Source organism: Oryctolagus cuniculus, chromosome 10 (assembly GCF_964237555.1).
Source record: "Oryctolagus cuniculus chromosome 10, mOryCun1.1, whole genome shotgun sequence".
Classification (NCBI taxonomy): Eukaryota; Metazoa; Chordata; class Mammalia; order Lagomorpha; family Leporidae; genus Oryctolagus; species Oryctolagus cuniculus.
The window spans coordinates 32,706,683-32,726,297 of record NC_091441.1 but is presented as its reverse complement, the minus strand read 5'-3'; the positions used below and the strand labels follow the sequence as shown (position 1 = coordinate 32,726,297).

General features: G+C 45.2%; 1 protein-coding gene across 2 annotated transcripts in view; it reads left to right on the top strand.

The window, feature by feature from the left end:
- Window positions 1-8: 8 nt before the first annotated feature.
- The window catches only part of SETBP1 (SET binding protein 1), a 384,629-nt gene continuing 365,022 nt past the window's right edge, over window positions 9-19,615 (top strand). Inside the window, exon 1 of one of the 2 annotated variants that reach the window (XM_008261251.4) lies at window positions 9-152. The gene's annotated coding sequence lies outside the window, so the exon portion shown is untranslated. Of the gene's footprint in view, window positions 153-249; window positions 851-19,615 lie in introns of those variants that run through there. The other variant, XM_017344139.3, reaches the window with a different exon arrangement.

Here is a 19,615-nt window from a genome sequence, read left to right as displayed (position 1 = left end):
AGCGAGGGCGGCCCGCCCCGCGGCTCGCCGTTTGACAGATGCTCATCGCCATGGAGTTGCCGCAGCAGCACCTTTGGGGGCTCCGGCGAGCGACCGGAGCCGGGATCTGAGCGAGCGCCAGGGCCAGCGGAGCCGGAGCCGCCGGGACATGGGTGAGCACGCGCGGCGACCTTGCCCCGGGAGCCCCGGCGCGCAGCCTCCCGCCGCGCCGCGGGCCCCCGCACGCCCGGGCCCGGGGTGGTGTGTGTGAGTGTGTGAATGTGTGTGAGTGTGTGTGTGTGTGTGTGTGCGCGCGCCCTGCATGCAAAAGTTCACGTTGCCTCGCCTGGTCTCGCCGGGGCTTTGACTTTGCACCGAGCAGGAAGGGGCAGCCGGGGCCGAGGGGGCGGGATGCCGGTCCCGGCGAGTCTGCCGGGGAGGGGCGCGATTCCGGCCGGCCCGCGGGTGGGCAGCGATGCTGGCTCCATCCGAGTGGCCCGTTGGTGGCGGCGATGGTGGAAGAGTCGGGCTAGGAGCTCATTGAGTTTCGCCTAATCTGATCCCCCACCCCCACCCCGCCTTTGCACCCTCCCTCGGTCCTGCAGCCGGCTGCTTGGGCTGGCGTTGGTAGAGCGGACCCGGGAGGGGGAGGGGGTAGGAACATAGGAAAAGGGGTGGGAAGGCGGCAGGATTTTTTTTTTTTTTTTTTTTTTTTTTTTTTTGCTCTCTTTGTAACTTGCAGGTTAAGTGGAGCTAGAGAGCTACATTGTAGCCTAGTTGGATTTTTTTTGGGGGGGGGGTGGCATGTATCAGAATCTAACGTGTCGTTAATAGAAAGAAGATCAGGCGAGAAGTGGTCCAGCCGGCGAAGGTTGGTTTGTGCTTGTGTCGTGGCTGTGTGTTAGTCTTTTTTCTCGGAAACCTTAATCAATGGATTTGAGTCTGTTGTGCTCTCTGGTTTGGGGACTCTGAAAAGACAGGAATTCCCTTAAAAGCAGACGAATGCCCTTTTGAAAGCACGCATTGTGTGCCCTGGGCTTGGGAATTAAACGGCAGGCTTCCCCCTTCGGTGGTTTCCAGGGGGAAATCGCTCCGGAAAGGGAGCCCTTCAGTATCGATTTATTGTTTTTGTCTTTCAAACCATTATCTCTTCGACCAAAATACTGTCTGAGAAGTTCCACCGAGACAAAGTCAGGGAAACTGGACCGCGCAGATCTTCAGCAAGATGGTGATGACGGTGATGCTGGTTTGGGTGTCTGTTTGTGATGGAAGCATTGTTGGGTAATTGCAAATTCTGATCGGTAGAGCATGCTGGTTCTAAAAAAATAAGTTACTGCTGAAATGCCGTCTGCCAGCCCCCTCCCCTGCACACTACCAGTTCCCATCCTCCCCCCACCCACACCGCTTACTACGATTCTGAAATCGGATCCAACTGGAAATATTTTCATTGGAGATCGGAAAGTTGTGCCGTTGCAAGTAGGAGATGAGGCTGGAGGAACTGAGAGTGCGGCAAGGGAGCTCTTACTGCCTCCGGATGCTGCATTTTGTTCTTTATGTGTGTCCGTGCGTGCGGGATTCTGAGTGTCTATCAGTCTGAAAGGACTGTTGAGGGAAGGATTTCCGATTCGTTTCCGTTTCAAATAAACTGTCCTGATAATCTCACGGTTGAGGTCTAATGCTAAAAGGGCCGTTTGTGTGTCTCTTTATGGCCACAGAAACTCCCCTCCACAAGGGCAGGGTATCCTGCCATTCTAGAAGTGACTTTTCCTTCCCAGCCACCTTCTGCTGCCCCCTCCCCAGCCACACCTCTCTCCCTAAAGTTTGCCTGCAGTCTATGGTCTCTAAGGAAATACAGATATTACTTGTTTGTCTCTTACATTCTTTTCCCTTTTCATTCCTTCACCCTTCATCCTGTTTATGTTCTTTTGCTGTAGGTTTGTACTAAAAGCTAATTTCATAGAGTAGCTGTCAAAAAAAAAAAAAAAATTCCCCACACCCCTTGGGCCCATGCTTTTTGCCCTCCTGTGGTTCTCACAGGTAAATTTCTTGGGTCCTGACCCAGACTCCTCTGCATTAGCAAGGTATGTTTGCGTTCAGTGGGGGCAGGGAGCAGAGATGAGGTGTTTGGAGAGAAAGGGTGTTGTCTGTGCTGGCCACTTCTGCAACTTGGGACAGACCTGGGTGCCCTGGAGTGCTTCCTTCACACACCCCAGTTGGATTTTGTTTGGCTGGGATGGGAAGGCGGGGCCAGCTGGCCAGGGGCATGTGAGGGAGGAGAAAGTTTGTAGCACTTGAAGATGTACCCAGTTTACACTCCCAGGTCACTCCCACCCCTTCTCCCTGATTTCTGTGGCTTCCACCCTTAATTGCCTGGGGGAAGGGAGGGAAAGGTTATCTCTTCTGCTCTGACCTGGGATTCCCAGGTTTTAGAGGGAAGTTGAAGGTACTGTGCATTCAATGCATTGCCTGTTTCCAGAAAAGGGAATGAGAAAGGAGAGTTGGGGGCCAAGCAGGGAATAAGATATCAAGTATTGTTGAACATGGAGTATTTGCAGGCTAGGGTGGAGTGTGTAGTGTCAGAAGATAGGGAGACCTGGTACTCAGAATGCTGCTTGGCACACAACCTTCTCCCTCATTAAGGAACCAAAAAGTCTTGGTCTTGAGAAGTTGAGTTGGTGTTGGAGCTGGGTTGTGGGAGCTGCTGGCCACTATAGTAACCTGAGCTAAACATGCCAGGAGGTGGTGAGCAAAGCCTTTGGGAGCCAGAAGAGGGAAAGGGACTTGTCTCTCTTGGGGGTGGGGGGGAGAGATGTGTCACTGGGATAAACAAACCAGAGGTGGGGGAAGGGACGACTAGTAGTCAATCTAAGGAGGAGCATCCAAGAGGCAGCAGTATTGGCTGGCCAGGAAGGGGGCCACTTCTGGCTTGGCAGAAAATATCTACTGCCTTATATGTGCATGAATGGGCCAGGCAAGTGAAGGGTTGTAATCTGATCTTTTGTATGCTAACATCAGAATGTTACATAGGAAGGCTGTGCCAGGAGGCCCAGTTGCAGACTTCCCAGAGGGGAATCCTGGCTGTGTCCCTGATGGAACCCAACATCCCCTGGTGATACGAAGCTCCCGGTTATGTATTTGCGTTACTCATAGTGAGCAATACTGCGTGGAATCTTTGTAGAGTTTAGGTGAAAATGATCAGTGGGGAGAGGCAGGAGAAGAAAGAACTAGGTATGGAGGCACTTGTCTCTGGGTTCCTTGTTCTGTTTCTGCAGTTATCTTAACTTTGAATTCCATTAGGGGAAGAATTGATACTTCTCTGGCACAGAAACACAGGTCTAAAAGAGGAGAGTTCTCACAACGTGGTCATTATTTTTAGTTGTGCCTCATCTCTGCCCCGATGCTTCCCTATAATATGCAAAAGAAAGAAGAAGAGACACATAGCCAGCCTGATGGGACATCCTTTCTGGGTTCCTGTGGAGACACTGAAACTTGGCTGGGCCTTGGCCTCCCAGAATGCCAGTTTTTCCCTTGGAGACTTGCAGTTTTAATTGAAACCAGAAAGCTATTGAAGGCAGACCAGGCCAATGAAATCCTGTTTTCTCTGATGCACGGGAATGGGAATTTTTTTTTTTTTTTTTTTTTTGCTGATGGCCTTTCAAGTTGCTTCAGTTTTGCTCCTGACAGAAGAATGGGGTAAATGATAATTAACACTTTCAGCTTGCAGGGATTTGCCATGCCTTAAAAGTGGAAAGTTGTTCCATCGTTTATCCAGGGACTCAGTGTATGAGAGAGTCTTAGCAGGGACCAGGGGACAAGAGGCTGCTTCTGTCCCAGAGAGTTAGGTGGCACTGGGCTGAAGAAAGAAAGCCTCTTAGAGTTCCTACCACCCTTCATTTTGCCTGGTCCTTCAGGTCCTGTGAAGAAGGGACTAAAACAGTCCAATTCCATGCCTATTTTATGGCATGTTAGGAAACACGATGAGTTTCATCCAAGCTTTTGGGCCAGAGTTGGGTAAGCACACTGTCATCAGTTTAAGCTTCTTTTACAGCAGTTTCTAAAGACAACTTCGATGTTTCACTAACTCCTTTTTTTTTAAATTTATTTATTTGACAGATAGAGTTAGACAGTGAGAGAGAGAGACAGAGAGAAAGGTCTTCCTTCCATTGGTTCACCCCCTAAGTGGCCACTATGGCCAGAGCTATGCCAATCCGAAGCCAGGAGCCAGGTGCTTCTTCTTGGTCTCCCATGTGCATGCAGGGGCCCAAGCACTTGGGCCATCCTCCACTGCCTTCCTGGGCCACAGCAGAGAACTGGACTGGAAGAGGAGCAACTGGGACTAGAACCTGGTGCCCATATGGGATGCCAGTGCCACAGGTGGAGGATTAACCAAGTGAGCCACGGCATCAGCCCCGATGTTTCACTAACTCTTTGTGAGGGTGGCAGGCACCTGGCCAGCTAAAGAGTTGATCAGTGCAGAAAAGAAGATACCAATATGCGCACAATGTGGACTGCATGAGTGCAAGGGGATGATGCAACTCTTCATTTTTGCTCAGCTCTGAGTGTTCATTGCTGTTTTCACCTAGTGTTCTATTAGATTTTAATGCTCCCTGATAAAGAGTTTGGGGATCATGACCTCAGATGACTGAGTCTAAGTTGATGATCCTTAGAGTTCTCATCTAGAAGTTTTGTAGATCTGAGCAGCTTTTCTTTTAGAGATTGTGTGTCTGTGTGTGTGTGCTTTGTTTTATCTTGTAAGGTTGAAGGAAGACTTTCTAATGGTCTTTACCTTAGAAACCAGCAGTTGACTTCCTATTCTGTTCAGGGCAAATGATGCCAAAGTCAAATGAAGGATGGGTGCAGAGGATCCCTTAGTAGGGGTGACCATGCCCTCTCTGGGAGCTGATACTGGATTATGTGCAGCAGATCCATGTGAAACAAGCATGGGCAAAGCCAGCTGAGCTGATCCCCAGGCAGCCAAGACCCTGCCTTCCCATGTGCTGGCCAGGGATAATGGATGAATAGTGAGTAGAGAGGAGTTACAAAATTTAATCAGCTTAGAAAATCATTCCTTCATCCAACTTATCTTTTGCCTCTAAAAATTACTGCCTTTCACATGCATGGTGTATAAAGTACATCTTTGTATCACATCTACTCCCTTGAGTATTTTAAGAAGGGAGTCCAGGTAAGCGTTTTATCCCCTTTCTGAACATGAGGCAGTGGATACACTGAGTTGCTTGAAAGGACACAGTTACTAGACGACCTGGGGCCAGACAGCTTCAATAAAGTGTGAGGCACTGAAACCTGAAGTGACAAGATCTGTCTTGGATCTTACCCCAACTCCTTCCCAGTTAAATGACCCCAGAAAGTTATTCAACCTCTCTGAACCTCAGCAACCTAATCAGTAAAATAGGGATAAAGATGTTTACCCGGCCTGCTTCTCAGGTGTTGTCAGTATTAAATAAATAGCTGATTTCTGTTATTGAATTCAGGGAAGAGTCCCATTCTGTCTGTTGGAAACCGACACATATCTCCTTGGAATGACCAGAAATACTCACAAAGGTCTGTTACGGTTGCAGTAATTCAACTAATTTGTGTATATACCTATGTCTGTGTTTATGGGAATATGTATATGTTTACATTAGTTGAATTATTCACTACCTACTATGCCGTGTGTATCTGAGACTCAGTATCTCCTGGAATATCTGGCTGGACTCATGGGTGTACTGGTCCTCAGGAAATGGTCTTTGAATTAAAAGTTAGGAAAAGGAGACTGGCGTTGTGGCATAGCAGGCTTTGCCATCCCTTGCAATGACAGTATTACATATCAGAGTGCTCATGGTTCTAATCCCAGCTGCTCCACTTCCAATCCAGCTCTCTGCTGGTGGCCTGGGAAAGCAGTGGAAGATGATCCAGGCGTTTGAGCCCCTGCTACCCATGTGGGAGACCTAGCTGGAGTTTCTGACTCTTGGCCTTGGCCTGGCCCAGTCCCACTTGTTGTAGCCATTTGGGCAGTGAAGTGGATGGAAAAACCTATTTCTCCCTTTCTCTGTCAGTCTGTCTTTCAAATAAACAATTTTTTTTAGAAAACATTAAGCAAAAAGAAAAATGACACAAAAACAGAGAGGAGAGGCTGGGGGGAAAGGTCACCACCATGGTTGAGCAGTGACTTTCAGGAGAGAATTTCTGGCCTCATTAAAGAAAGAACTGGTAGTAGGGTTCCCTTTGTCCTAGCAAATCCAGTACATTCTTTGTAATAGGAGAGATCTTCCCAGTCCTTTTGCTCTCTGACACTTCTCTGCCCCTCCTGTCCTCCTTTTCCATGATATCGGGCTCACCCTGCCTGGCAGCCTGTTCCAGGCAGCCTGTAGTGTTCTCAAGTGAACCTCATTTTATGTAACACCATGAGACTCTGCTCTGGTCAGACTGGTTCCCTGGCTGACCCTGGGCACTCTTTCCCCGGCCCACCTCCACATCTTGGCTCTCTCTGTCACCTCCTATTTGGAAAGTGCCCTGACAGATCCCTTTTAACCAGCATCTCCACCTCTTTGGCCAGCTGGTACCACCCAGCTTCCTCAATGGGGACTTGCTGGAGCATGAGGCCTGGAGCGTGAGTCTGGCAATCAGCTCAGCTGCTTGGCTGTTTGTTCCTTATAACTCCCCAGGCTAGCGGTCCTTGAAAAAGGGGCCAAGTTGGCCCCACAAGGCCTTACGCATGCATATGAACAATATCCTTTATATGAGTGGATCACAGAATTTATGTAGAGAGAGAATAATGACACTAAATGTTGTTTACTGTGTGCTAACCCTCTGCAATGTGAAGAAACAGAAATCCTCTTAGAGTAAATAATATCTACTTACATGAAAGGCTTTATTTTTGTATTTTTGGCTATCTTTCAGGGGAATTGGCCAGTCTCAGTTTTTCCCCTCAGAACCAGAGTTAATGAAGTTTCACCACATTTTCATCCCTTAAGTCACCAACTCACTCATTCACTCAATCATCAGCTATTTATTAAGTGCCTACTAGATACTTCTGGCCACTCTAACGTGTGCAGCTCTTGACTTTCTCTGAACATTCGAATTGTGTTTGTTGTCTACCACAATCACTTTGGCACTTGAACATGCAATCTCCTTTGTTGCTGAAGTCCAAGTGCTTCTCCACTCCTTGGTGGCTGAGTGTGCTTGGCCACAATGTAAAAGAGAGAAGGCTGAGCAGAGCAGACATGAAGAAAATTCCAGAAGATGCTTAGGGGCTAGGCTGCAGGCAGGGCTGACCACCTGTTAGCATAGGATCTGGGACAAGTGGTGTTGTCTTTCTGCTCCTAAGCTTGACTCATCAGAAAAAAAAAAAAAAAAAAAAAAAAAAGACTGGATTAATGAGGGTGTCCCATCTGACATTCTGTGGTCCTATGAGTCCCAGGCATTTTAAGGCTATATTAAAGCCCAGCCCTCCTCAAAACCATTTAGTGATATCTCCGAGAATGTCCAAAAAATTCCCCTGAGGACGAATGTACTTTGTTCAGTGTTTGATGTGGTTGGAAGAGTGACAGAAAGACATGGTGGTGGCCTGGGGTAAACATAAGGAGGATCTCCCCAGGTAGAACAGGAGAGTCACATGTGGAGATCAGGGACAGAGAGAAGGAGATGGTAAGCTAAGTGGGAAGCCAGTGATTATCCATATCTCCTCTGAAGCCTGGCTGTCTTTGGTGAAATAACTGAGTTGATAGAAGAGAATTCTGTTGCTCCTGCTCCCTATGCTCAGTAGGCATCTGGAATCTCTGCTGGGGACCCTCACCTCCCTGGTGAGGGACTGGGCATCAATCCCCTAGGTGTATTTTTTTTAAAAAAAGATTTATTTTACTTATTTGAAAGGCAGAGTTACAGAGAGAAAGTGGAGATATAGACATTTTATCTGCTGATTCACTGCTGAAATGGCTGCAATAGTTAGGCTGGCCCAGGGAGAAGCCAGGAGCTAGGAGTTTCATCTGCACATGGTCCACTCTCTACTGCTTTCCCAAGCTCATTAACAGGGAGCTGGTTCAGAAGCAGGGCAGCAGGGACTGGGGCCGGTGCCCATAACGGATGCCAGCGCAGGCATGAGGGTTAACCACAACACTGCCTCCCCTCCCCAGGTGTATTTTAAAGAGCCTGGAAGTTGGGCCTGGGGCAGTGCTGCAGGTGTGATGCTCTGCTACATCAGTCATAGCACCTGGGTTGCCCTGCCATGTGGATGACCTGTGCTCACAAATGGCTGGAGGGGTTGGTTAGTGTGCGGTTTTTTAATCAGAGGGAGTGACTCACCGTTTGTTTAAAGCCAGAGCCCTCTGTGATTTGGTTTGGGGTGGGATTAGGAAACAGGCACCTGGAAAGCCCCGAAGGACTTCTGACTCACCTTGAAGCTCTTCAGGTCCTCCAGCCGGAGGAAGTCTCTGCAAGCTCCTGAGATGCGACAAATGACTTTTACCTTGGGGTCTTGTGAGGGGTTCGGGATAAAAAGGACTAAAATGAGAAACAAGCAGTGATGTTAGCCAAAGTGAGTAAAACTCATCTGTTCATTATTCTTCCCATCACTGATTCACAGTTTTTCCAGTGGAAAGGAACTACTTGGCATTTGAACTTGGGGCCAGGAGAGGTAAGGGGATTAGAGAGGCAGATTTGATGCATCTGACACAGTTGCCTGAGAACCCTCAATGGAAGCAGTAGCAGCTTTGATGGGCTTGAAGCAGAATAATGAAATGTGGGTGGCGAGCCGCGTGAAGTTGTTGGTGTCTGTGACCTATTGTTTTTTGAGCAATGAAATCTTTGTTTTTTCAAAGTATTGATTAATAGTGTTGGCTAACAAGGGTGATTTGATGTGAAAGCTCTATGGGCCCTCTTTCCGCTCATCACTTTGCACTCCAGAGCTCCATTACAATCAGATTTTAAATAGTCTCAGCATTTCAATTTGTGTGAGCCATTGTGCCTGGTACTCTTTGGCCAGACAGGTCTGCTATGAACAGTGGTGTTTGCTCTTGGACATGGGGCAGAATACCTGGAGAGACAATGCTTTGCTCAAATGGGAAGCTTGGGTCTGCAGCTTCAGTAGGAAGATGACCCAAAGTGGAGTTTTCTGTTTGATCAGAGCTAGGGTTTTGTCAGGGAAGGTTTCAATGGGATGTATTTGGGACTTTAAGAAAGAAGTGGAACAGGGGCATTCTTGGTGGGCAGCATAGCTTGGCTTAGGGGCAGAGGTGGAATGAAGTAAAAGTGTGAATTTGGAACTTCCCCAAGGACATGAATGATAATCACACGCTTGTGCTGCATCTAGTAGCAGCAGGGTAGTGATGAAAATGAAGGCCCAGATAGCTGGTTTTGAGAGGCAGGCCACCATGGCAGGCACCTTGATGATGTGGGATATTCTGTCCATAGTGGGAAGCACAAAACCCAAGGTTCTGTAAATTGGACTCAATCTACATATCCAGTGTTTTAATTAAAACTCATCAACTCTTGTAACTCTTTGATTCAGCAAAATCAGTTTGTGCATGGATGGTAAATATGATTGAGACCAGACTCTGAACGGTTTTGTGGGGATGCCAAGAGATATAGAAATCAAAGTCTCTGCACTCAATCTGGGTGGAAGGAGACATAAGAATTCACAAGAACCAGTGGAGGGGCAGCAGTGGGCAGCCATCAGGCTCAGGGATCAGCATCTCCAAGGATCAGGTAAATCAGAGATGTTTCAAGGAGTCATTGGGACTTGAGGCAAGGCTTGTACAGTGGGGTAGTCTTAGGTAGAAACACAGCAGCAGGGGAGATCTATTGCTTGGACATGAAGATGGGAGAAGGGAAGCAATTCAATGTGGGGTTCCGAAGGATGTCAGGCAGTAGGACAGAGGTGATGATGTATTACAAGAAGGAGGCCAAGGCTGTGTCTCTCCTGAGCTGAAATGGGGAGCCATGACTGCAGTCTTTTAAGGTGCAGGGAGTGCAGGCCTGATGATCTGTAGGCTGTGCCAGATTGAGACTTCCAAGCAAACCACACAGGAAAGCAACCAGGCATCTGACTCTGCCACCTGCCTCTAGGTCCTCTCTACCACTAACTCCAAAGTATGGGATTCAAAAGAGGTATTTTTAGATAAAAAAAAATAAGACTACCTACAAAGGCATTTCAAAATGTTTGTGGATGAAGCAAGACAACTTTGAAATCCATACATAGTTTTTTCATAATATGCATTTTCCATGAACTTTGTGAAGACTCCCAGTATGCATGGATTTCAGTTTTCCTGGCATCAAAAGAAGCTTATCTTTTAATTCCATTTTCCATTATTTTTTTAAATGACGTTTTTATAGGCATTTGGACTGGGGCGCAGCTACTCTGGGGTGCATAAGAGCTCTGTGATACTGCTATTCATCTTCAGGAGTTTAATGTATAATTAGAGAAAGACTTACAGGGGTTTTGGTAACAATGCACTGTTTACATGCTGGTTTAGGATAGTGAGAGGAGAGGCTTCATAAAGGATGGGCTGGAGAGCTAATTTTGTTTAGCTCTTTGATATGCCTCACATCTCCTTTGGTACAGGAGCACAAACATTTAAGTGTTGAATTACACTTCATGTTCAAGTGACAGTGAACAAAGCAATTGCTAAATCAGATGGCTGAGAAGTGAAGGAATTTGAATTAAGACTGAACAAATAGTTTGATGGAAGTTAAAGGGCCTTCTGGAATTTATTATCTATTCTGTCATTTGGTTGATCCCCATTGCCTTCAAATTAGTCTGTCATTTGCATCCCCAACTTACAGTGTAGTGGAGGACCGCAGTGTAAGTGGCCATAAATGTTAGCTGTTGGGAGATTGGTGACATTGTGGCTCAAATAACATTCAGAGTCAGAAAGGACTCTATCCATGGCTTCAATAAGACCCTCAACTTTTGTTTTCTTACCTATAAAACATGCACATTTCTGGATTAAATCAGTAAATGAAACTAACTAAGATAACAAACTTAAGTAAATTAAAGCATATGAGATACAGGTAAAAGGGATCATTTTCTATATCATCTGGATCTGTCTGCCCTACTTGAACAGTAAATATTATGATCACAATAATTTCTTACAAGTCTACCATATTTAACCTTTCTGTCATTATTTTTAATATATTTTTTTACTATTCTCCTTTCAAGATTCTGTGAAGAGAATAGAAAGGGCAATGTGATACCCAGAAAGGTTAAGTTACATGGAAGTCAGATAGAGCAACCATGAGGTTTTGGTAAAAAGCAGGCATCTTAATGTGAGAGTAAGATGCTTTGGAATCATACAGGCCTGGATTTGACTGTGGGTACTGTGGATCTGGCACAGGTGGTGTGTGTCCTTGAGCAAATTATTAACCATACTGGACCTTCATTCCACATCTGTAAAATGAGGACAGGCTCTCCTGCACCATGGGGCTGTTATATGGATTAATCTGATAATGACCGTAAAGGGCATTGGTTGCATTTGCATCCTCTTACACTATGAGAGTGCACTGATAGCACTGAGGAACACAGGCAACAAGTCGTACCAAAGCCAGAGCCAGCCCGCAGCCTTGAGGATTGGCCTAGCCATTACCGTAGAGATATTTCCCTGGGAGACAGGGCTAAGACTCATGTTGTTGTGCTGTATTGTTGGCTCCCAAAGGAGGCACTATTTTTGCAGCCAGAACTGGAACAGTTGATTAAGAGACAGTGTGCCCAACCTCAAGTCCCAGCAGTTTGATTGTGGTTCCCTTCCTGTCATGGAGATTCCCAAGCATGGAGACTGATGCTGTATGTGTGGCTTAGTGTTCAACTCAGCCAACTTAGCTGGGCATAGCTTCAGAGCCAACAGGATCTTGTAAAGTGGTGGAAGGTCCCAGCCCCACCTTTGAATGCCTTCTGATTGTCAGGCTAAGGAGACAAGACTTAGTACCTAGTAAAGTAGGGGCAGGAAGGGGCCATAGAACTCATCTCATCCCAGCTCCTCATTCTAAGAATTAAGATAGGGAGACTCAGGTAGAAAAAGGAACTTGTCTTAGGTCAACCAAATACAAATGACAGAGCAAGGAATTGAGTCTGGAATTACTGAGTGAACCCAATGGTATGTTCTCTTAAACACAAACAAACTGGGAACAGGGACATAGCAATACTAAAATGACTGCAAAGCATTCAAGTTAGCAGGTAGACATTAAACTAGTTGTATGTTCTTCCCATTGTGTAGGGAGATGCAGGAGGTTGGTTTCCAGTCCCTCTTCAGAGGTTTACCTGAGATCTGTGAGAAGGAAGTACTTAGACAAATGCTGACTTGAGTGACACACACTATGGGATCAAATCAAGTTTAACAACATCAAAAAAAGTGAATACTTACTAAGATGATTCCAGTATGTTTTTTCATAATTATTATCTCACTTAATCTTCAATTACTGCTCAAAACAACCCTTAAGGTAGGATTATTACTCAATTTCCAAATGAGACTTGAAAAGATTAAAAATGTTTCCCAAGAGTGCAATTACTGGATGGGAACGAGGCTAAGTAAGCTAAACCTGTGACATAAAATCCATGATACTTCCATTTTCCTTTTCAAGGAGAGACAGTTTCTCTTGGCCAGTTACTCTATGGATTCATGATGCCCTGAAATGTGTAGAGACACATTTAATACACAGCTACTTCCCTTCTGGAGCTTCTTCTCTGGTAGGAGAGGTAGACAAGTAAATGAATTACTGAAATACAGTTTGCCAAATGCTTGGATATTAGAATGCCCAGGGAAGTAAGAGCAAGACTATGTGTGTATATCTGTTTTCAGTATATTCAGAGAAAGTAGCAGAAATGGATGCTTGGCCAGTCTACATGGAGTAGGTGAAATCTGGGCCGGTTCTTGAAAGGTACCTTAGAGTTAATCCATTGGAGAAAGGAGAAAGGGCAGACCAGCCAGAGGCACCAATAGGGAAACATAGTTGGACAAATCAGTGGGCTTGGGTGATCTGCAGCCCATGAGGTGCTGCTGGAGAATGTGGTGGATAAGGACTCAGAGAATGCTTCTCGGCGGAGGTAAATGTGATCAGTAAAGAATTATGCAAATGTTTAGTAGTTCAAAAAAGCCATCCAGTAGAAGCTTTGTCTTTTGCTGTAGGCCACTGATATATTTTCAGTGTGAGAGAACTGTGGTGTAGGGCTGCTTTTGCCATAGTTGATTGAAAACTGGGTAGGTGTTGGGTCACTTGATCAATTTGCCAGTGTTTATGGAGCATTTATTCTGGGTGTTTCTGCAGAAGTAAAGATTTTAAGAAATATTACTCAAGAGTCAAAGACACCTGAGTCAAATGGTGTCTGGCTGGCCTTTGACACAGCCTCTCATTCAATGTTCACTATATGGATTATTTGTAGTGTCTCTCCATGTAACAGAAACTGAGCTAGACTCTGGAGACACCATGGTGAATACAATAGACACAGGTCCTAACCGTCAATGGCTTACCATCTAGTGAAGGGGGCAGAGCTAAAATCAAGGGTGGCACAAGCATGTATTATAAACTAAGTACTAGGAAAGAAAAATTCAGTGCTGCAAAGGCACAAAGCAGGGAGTTTTGTTTTGGTTAGTTAAGATTAGAGAAGAAATGTTTGGCCTTATCCTGACTTTTGAAGAGTCATTCACTTAAAGGGGTAGGATGACAAGTCCAGGTGCATGCAAAGTTGCGTGGAAAACCATAGTGACTCCCCGCTAAGTACTGTAGAAGACATAGAGAAAAATGAATTAAAAAACCACCCTCAATGCCAAAGTCAATCAGTCTGTTGCCAGAATCTTACAAGGGATTCTTATAACTACAGACTGATGAAACTGGGTAAAAAATATGTTTGTTTACTTATCTGTAACCAGGTAGGGCCACCCTCCATCCTTTTGCACCATTTGCCCCCTTAGATCAGAAATTCACAGTTTCTGTCAACTAGAAAAACAGAAAGTCATCAGATCTACTGCATTAGCAACAAAAACTAAAGCTTATACCTTCCCCCACATCATTCTACATATTCTCAAAGGCTACAGCTCTCAGAAACCAATGGGCAAGAATGAGTTGGAAATGTAGCAGAGAATGGACATGAGGACATTCACTCTGGGAGGAGTAAAATTTACTTCATCAAATAAAGTTCTTAAATAGGCATGAAGAAATCTTCATCACTGTGCATATTGTAGATTTCAGTTCTGAGTTTAAAGAATCTGATAGATTAACTCCCTTTTCACTCAGGAAAATATTAGTGAATGAATGTCTGCTATCAGTGGTGTCCTGATAAATGCTTAACACCCCATTCTCCAGATTTTTTAAACCCTGATTTGCAAAGTATGCTGATTTCCGTGGTATAAGCATTCCCACCATTGCCAATTTTCAAGCTACCAACTTAAAGCCACTGGATGTGATTTGGGGGAGAGGTATACATGTTGGGAAGTCATAAGTCCAGAGGGCTAGTCGTAGCATACCCCTGTTTCTGTTCCTTGGAGCTGAGCTAACCCCTAACAATGGCAACAGCTGTAAGAGGAGGATTTGACTCACTTCACAATAGATGGGAGATAGATTAAAATCAGTCCAATATTTCCTCTAGTTCTTATCATCAAGACAGCAGAAAAGAGATAGAATCCAACATGAGGACTGAAGAGCAGTCAAAATAAGGTAAAATTAATATTATCTTGAACATTATCTACTATAACAGCCAAATGAGAATTATAGAAAGTTGTCCAACATCTTCAATAAGAAACATGACCCAGTGGAACAGGAACATGAAGGGCCAAGGAGGGTGCATGCTGAGATGAAAGACATCAGAGCCAGATGCAAGAAGGAACGAAGCCAACGAAGATTGCAGGGTACAAGACGTACATGCGCAAAACCAGAAATCCACAATGGAGTCAGTAAAATGAAGGACTGGTGGAAAATAGAATCAAGTTGCTATAGTAGAATGTATTTCGGAAAGTGTGCTCTCCAACAATGCAAAAGGAATAAATGACACTAGTGGGAGCAAGAATGATAGAAATGGAAAACAGAGATGAGAATTCTCAACATGTAACTACAAGGAAAAGTTAGAAGCCAGAATTATTGAATGGAATAAATAACCAGAGGGAATGTTCCAGGGAACATTCCAGAACTTGGGATCACCTGCATCTGTAGATCCTCAAGGCTCATCCTGTTCCATGAAAACTGAAGGGAGATAGAGTCACACAATACTTATTTTGTCATTAATAAAATGCTAATGTAATGGAGAAGACAATCTTCAAGCGTCCACATAGGATGCGCAATGTATCTAGCCTCTGTTTTCTGTTAGTGTAAGTGCTAGAAAACATTCTACAGAGTTAGGAGACAAAAAGTTCTGACCTGAGAGTTATATGTCAGCCTAATGCCTTTTCCGTGTGAAGATGACAGAAGTGCCTGGTGTTGTGGGGATATGCTGAATGTAGAGCCGAGTCACACACAGGGTGAAGAGTGGGGGGAATCTGGAAACGTCCCAGATGAAACAGATGACCCTTCCTAGATCTGTGAGATCTGTCGGCAAGATCCCATGAGGTGCACAGGTTAGGTAATTAATACTTTTCTGGTTTGTAGTTAATTTTTACACAAATACATAAAAGTTGAATGTATTTTTTTATTTTTTTATGTTTTTAATTTTTTTGACAGGCAGAGTGGACAGTGAAAGAGAGAGACAGAGAGAAAGGTCTTCCTTTGCCGTTGGTTCACCCTCCAATGGCCGCCGCGGCCGGCGTGCTGCGGCTGGCACACCGCGCTGATCGGATGGCAGGAGCCAGGAGCCAGGTGCTTTTCCTGGTCTCCCATGGGGTGCAGGGCCCAAGCACCTGGGCCATCCTCCACTGCACTCCCTGGCCACAGTAGAGAGCTGGCCTGGAAGAGAGGCAACCCGGACAGAATCCGGCGCCCCGATCGGGACTAGAACCCGGTGTGCCGGCGCCGCTAGGCGGAGGATTAGCCTAGTGAGCCGCGGCGCCGGCCAAAAGTTGAATGTATTAATGTGGTGCCATGTGATGTCCTGATATATGAATACACTGTATAGTGGTCAAATCAGGGTAGATATATCTGTTCCATCAAACATTTTTAATCTCTTTATGGTAAAAACATATAAAATCCTCTCTTCTAGTTTTCCCAAAAATATATACTATATCATTGTTGTCACTGGTCACCATACTGTGCAGTAGGGCACCAGAACTACCAACAAAACCCAAAATTAATATAAAAATGAAGAAATAATAAACATAACCTAGTGAAGTAGGTCAGGAAGATTTCATTTTTACCATTTTGTTGAGACACTGAGGCTGGAATAAGGCCTATGAGGACTCCCAAGTGGCAGAGTGAGTCCCAAGATTCACATATTTTAACTCCCATTGAAAATATAAAGGGCTTTGTTAGTTTTTCAATGTCGACCCTTTAGAAAGCACAGTCAGGCTGATGATGTCCTGCATGCAAATTGTGCCTTGGGAGCCAGGTGGATAGGAGAAGTAGCCAATGATGGGAAGCCCAGCTTCAGTTGATCTATTCATTTATTAATTCTGTCAGCCACATTTCTGAATGTTCAGCATGTGTTGGGTGTTGGGTTAGGCACTGGGATTAGAGAAATGGACAAAATGCAACTGATACCTGCCCTCAAGAGGCTCAGAGTACTGCTGTTAGGAGAAGTACCTTGAAATTCAGAATTATAGGAGCTCATGGTCAAGACCCTAGATGGGATAAGAGCCTAGACCAGGCAAAACCCAGACACTGGTTCTCAGGCTGCAGCAGTCAGAAGCATGTGGCGGGCTTGGGAAAAGTCTGAATACCAATGGAGCCCTACTGAGGGCCTCCATAATTTGCAACTACATCAAGCTCTAAGATAGCAGCAGGAAGAGAATTTATTTTAAAGGTTTATTTATTTGAGGGAGAGAAAGGGAGAAAATATTCCATCTACTGATTCACAATCCCAAAAGGCTACATCAGGCAAAGCTGGGCCATGTTAAAACCAGGAGCCAGGAACTCCACTTGGGTTTCCTACATGGGTGGCACTTGTGATATTATCTGCTGCCTTCCCAGAGGCATTAGCAGGGAGCTGAATTGGAAGCAGAGCAGCTGAGATTCAGACATACACTCTGATTTGGGATGCTAGTGTCCCAAGTGGTAGCTTAACCCACTGTGCCAGAGTGTCAACCCTGAGAATTTGTTGTAGACCAAGAAAAATTCTTGGATATACTCTTTGGGACTCATTTTGGTATGAGGCACATGTAGCCAAGGAAGGTTGCCAAATGATGCTGTAGACTCAGACTATGCCCTTTGAAGTGTCTCCTAGGTGTAGACAATGTTACATTATAGTGTTGAGCATGGAAGAGACCCTGGCCCAAGGGACCAGAGTGCTTGGTCTAGCATCTCACTGCTGTGCACTGCAAAGGCAGTTTCTATGCTCCTGCCTCTGTGTTCTTTTTGAGGCCATTGCCTCTGTTTCCAAAGGGCCTGCTGGGCAGAACTTTCCTAAGCAACTTTTATTTCAGTCATCTCTGCTCCTTGCCTCCTGTCCCATGCAAGGGTTAACTTTTGTTAGACCGGAGGCCTGAGCCAAGTACAGAGTGTCCATTGTGCTCCCGCCCCCTCAGGAGGAGTAGCTGACTGCTGGAATGTGACAGGGCAACAGGTTTTCACCTTCCCCTAGCTCCCTCAACTTTCTGCGTGTGAGCGAGTGCGTGGGCTCACACGTGTGTTGGCAGGGGTACATCACAAGGGGCTTTGTGGTTGTCTCCCACACTCACCAAAAAATTGAGCAGTGAATTTGAGGTTATAGGTATGTGCTGGAGAGAAAGCTGAAGTAGAACAACAGCTTTGTGTGCTGGTGAAGTAAACAGACAGGTTAGGTTTCTTTGCTCTTTGCTTTTGAAAGCTTTTTTCCATTTTGTTTTTCTAAGGTGAGGGACACATGGTAGATCGGGCAAGGGTCGCCCGAGTGGGTGGGTGGAGCTGCAGTTGGAGTATTTGAACCACGGGATCTTGAATACCTCTCAAAAGCTGAATTCTTCATTTAGAAGGAACTTTGTGAAGTCCTCCAAGTGTTCGTCCCTGACTGGGATGCTGAAGCAGATGTAAGCATTGTACAATGAGTTGGTCTTAACCTGGTACTGCATTGTAGTTGACTTAGGAAAATAAGATTTGTGCACCCAAAACATCGTGGAAACAATGCAAGACTGGTGGTTAGTGGCAAATGATACAGTTGGGTGCAATTTCAACTAGGCAGGGAAGGATTTTGGTTGTCCAGAATTCACAAAACATTGCCAGGGAGAAGTGAAGACTTGAGCATGGCCTTGGAAATGTGGGGGTGGGAGGGGGGGCTTGGAATCTTTTTACTCATTTGTTCATTTATCCCTTCATGCCACAGACATTTGGGAAATATCAGTTGTATGTACTGATCAATGGAAGAGGATAGAATAAATTCTCTATAAACACTCATGCAGAAAGGATTCTGTGCATGGGATACTGTTGAGGGAACAGCGTTTACTTGAGTAGTTCATTCAAAATGTTCACCTGAAAAAATGTAGATTTAAAAAATATATTTTATTTTATTTGAAAGTCAGAGTTACAGAGAGAGAGGGAGAGACGGAGCCAGGCTAAATCCAGGAGCCATGAGCTCCTTCCAAGTCTCCCATGTGGGTGGCAGGGCCACACACACCTGGGCCATCTTTCGCTGCTTTTCTTGGTCATTAGCAGAGAGCTGGATTGGAAATGGAACAACAGGGACTTGAACCAGCAGTCATATGGGATGCTGGCATTGTAGGCGGTGGCTTTACCTACTGTGCCATAATGCTGAACCAAAAATTGTTGAATTTGGTTTTTTTTTTTTTTTGTGACTGTCTTACTACTTGAGTTTTAAGTTAGTAATACATGTACTTCATACCTTCATCCATTCATTTCCAGTTGAGAACTTATCTCTTTTATTTAATTATTAGATCTACCATGTACATAGTCCTACTGTGGTTTGGAGGTGCAGATGGATTTAGTTTAGGACATTTTACTTTTTTAAAAAAACTTATTTATTTATTTATTTGAAAGTCAGAGTTACAGAGAGAGAGGGAGCGGTAGGGAGAGATCTTCCATCTACTGCTTCATTCTCCAGAATGTCAGCCATGGCCAGGCTGAAGCCAAGAGCCAAAAACTCCATCTGAATCTCCCATATTGGATGGCAGGGCTCAAGCACTTGGACCATCTTCCACTGCCTTCCCAGGCACATTAGCAGAGAGCTCCCGAAAATGAAGCAGCCGGGACTGGAACCTATGCTCTGATAATGGGTGTGCCAGTCCTTTTGGGGAACTTCTAATGGAAACTCTGTGTACCTTTTGTCCTGATCTAACATTATAGGTAGGAACTAGGGAAATAAAATGGAACCTTGGAGATCTCTGCCAAAAGAATACACCCTGCACATTTGTGCTCTAAGAAAAACGACATGCAAGTTTAGATGGAGCTGGGTGCAGTCTGAGAAAGGCCTGCTTGACCTTACACGTTGACAAGCAGGGCCATGCTCTGAGGCATCCTCATGTCTGCCACAGCTAGTGCCACATCTGACACTGGCAAGAGAGGTCTCAGTGAATGCTAACTTGGAGAGGAGTTTTTAAAATTTACAAGAAATTTGGGCAGGTGAGCAGATCAGTCTAGAGGA